Raw genomic sequence first — 3,121 nt, 5'->3', positions numbered from 1 at the left:
CCCTATATTCAACCTCCTCAAACAAAACAATATTCAGCCAAGAACTTTGTATCCCGTGAAAGCAAGCCTCATATATGAGGAAAATATACAGTCATTTTCAGAAAAACAAATGCAGAGTGAATTCACCATTACCAAGCCACCAATACAATAACTTTGAAAAGGAGCTCTAAATCTTGAAATAAATCCTGGAAACACATCAGGACAGAATATCTTTAGAGCATAAAGCACACAGGACCTATAAAAAAATTAGAAGTTAAAAAGAAAGAACAAAAAACAAAGTATACAGGCAACAAAGAGCATGATGAATGCAATGGTACCTCACATTTCAATACTAACATTGAATGTAAATGGCCTGAATGTTCCACTTAAAAGATACAAAACTGCAGAATGGATAAGAACTCACCAACCATCTGCTGCCTTCAGGAGACTCGCTTAACATATAAGGACTCATAAAAACTTAAAGTAACGTGGTAGAAAAAGGTATTTCATGCAAATGGACACCAAAAGCAAGCAGGGGTAGCTATTCTTATGTCAGACAAAACAAACTTTAAAGCAACAGCAGTTAAAAGAGACAAAGAGGGACGTGATATAATGGTAAAAGGCCTCATCCAACAGTAAAATATCAGAATCCTAAACATATATATACCTAACACTGGAGCTCCCAAATTTATTTTTAAAAATACTAATAGACCTATGAAATGAGATAGACAGCAACACAATAAAAGTGGGGAACTTTAATACTCTACTGACAGCACTAGACAGGTCATCAAGAGAGAAAGTCAACAAAGAAACAATGGATTGAAACTATACCTTGGAACAAATGGACTTAACAGATATATACAGAACACTTCAACCAACAAAAACAGAATACAGATTCTATTAAATAGCCCATGGAACTTTCTCCAAGATAGACCATATGATAGGCCATAAAATGAGTCTCAATAAATTTAAGAAAATTGAAATTATATCAAGCACTCTGTCATACCACAGTGGATTAAAACTAGAAATTAACTCCAAAAGGAACCCTCAAAACAATGCAAATACATGGAAAATTAAATAAGCTGCTCTTGAATGAGCATTGGGGCATTGGGTCAAAAATGAAATCAAGATGGAAATTAAAAAATTATTCGAACTGGATGGCAATAATGACACAACCTATCAAAACCTCTGGGATATAGCTAAGGCGGTGCTAAGAGAAAAGTTCACAGCCCTAAACGCATACATCAAAAAGTCTGAAAGAGCACAAACAGACAATCTAAGGTCACGCCTCAAGGAACCAGAGAAAGAAGAACAAACCAAACGCAAACCCAGCAGAAGAAAGGAAATAACCAAGATCAGAGCAGAACTAAATGAAAATGAAACAACAACAACCAAAAAAAAGTACAAGAGATAAATGAAACAAAAAGCTGGTTCTTTGAAAAGATAAATAAGATTGATAGACCATTAGCAAGATTAACCAAGAAAAGAAGAGAGAGAAATCCAAATAACCTCACTGAGAAATGAAACAGGAGATATTACGACTGATACCACTGAAATACAAAAGATCATTCAAGGCTACTATGAACACCTTTATGCACACAAACCAGAAAACTCAGAAGAGATAAATAAATTCCTGGAAAAAAACAACCATCCTAGCTTGAATCAAGAAGAATTAGATACCCAGAACCGACCAACAACAAGCAGCAAGATTGAAATGGTAATTAAAAAATTACCAACAACAAAAAAAAGTCCAGGACCAGATGGATTCACAGCAGAATTCTACCAGGCATTCAAAGAATTGGTACCAATCTTTTTGACACTATTCCACAAGCTAGAGAAATAAGGAACCCTCCCTAATTCATTCTATGAAGCCAGCATTACCCTAATACCAAAACCAGGAAAGGATACAACCAAAAAAGAAAGCTACAGACTGATATCCTTGATGAATGTAGATGCTAAAATCCTTAACAAAGTACTAGCTAACCGACTACAACAACATATGAAAAACGTAATCCACCATGACCAAGTGGGTTTCATACCAGGGATGCAGGGATGGTTTAACATACACAAGTCAATAAATGGGATTCATCACGTAAACAGAATTAAAAGCAAAAATCATATGATCATTTCAATAGATGCAGAAAAAGCATTTGACAAAATCCAGCATCACTTTATGATGAAAACCCTCAGCAAAACTGGCATACAAGGGAACTACCTTAATGCGACAAAGGCATTTATGACAAACCCACAGCCAATATAATAATGGTGGGGAAAAGTTGAAAGCACTCCCTGCAAAAATAAATAAATAAATAAATAAATAAATAAATAAATAAATAAAACACTTAGGAATACACCTAACAAAGGAGTCAAAAGACCTCTGCAAGGAAAACTACAAAATACTGCTAAAAGAAATCATAGGTGACACAAACAAATGGAAACAGATTCCATGCTCATGGATGGGTAGGATCAATATTGTGAAAATGACCATATTGCCAAAAGCAACCTACAAATTCAACACAATCCCCTTCAAAATACCACCATCATTCTCCACAGAGTTAGAAAAAACACAATTCTAAAATTCATAAGGAACCAAAAAAGAGCCCTCATAGCCAAAGCAAGACTAAGCAAAAAGAACAAATCTGGAGGCATCACACTGCCTGATTTCAAACTACAATATAAGACTACAGTCACCAAAACAGCGTGGCACTGGTATAAAAATAGGTACATAGATCAATGAAACAGAATAGTATGAGAACCCAAAAATAAACCCCAAATACTTAAGCCAACTGATCTTCAACAAAGCAAACAAAAACATAAAGTGGGGAAAGGACACCCTTTTCAACAAATGGTGCTGGGATAATTGGCTAGCCAAATGTAGGAGAATTAAACTGGATCCTCATCTCTCACCTTATACAAAGATCAACTCAAGATGGATTAAGGATTTAAATCTAAGATCTGAAACTATAAAAATTCTAGAAGATGACATTGGAAAAACCCTTATAGACATTGACTTAGACAAGGATTTCATGAACAAAAACTCAAAAGCAATTGCAATAAAGAAGATAAATAGCTGGGATCTAATTAAATTAAAGAGATTTTGCATGGCAAAAGGAACAGTCAGCAGAGTAAACAGACAATCCAC

This window comes from Piliocolobus tephrosceles, chromosome 12 (genome assembly GCF_002776525.5).
Source record: "Piliocolobus tephrosceles isolate RC106 chromosome 12, ASM277652v3, whole genome shotgun sequence".
In the NCBI taxonomy this organism is placed as follows: domain Eukaryota; kingdom Metazoa; phylum Chordata; class Mammalia; order Primates; family Cercopithecidae; genus Piliocolobus; species Piliocolobus tephrosceles.
Note: the sequence above shows the minus strand (reverse complement) of the source record.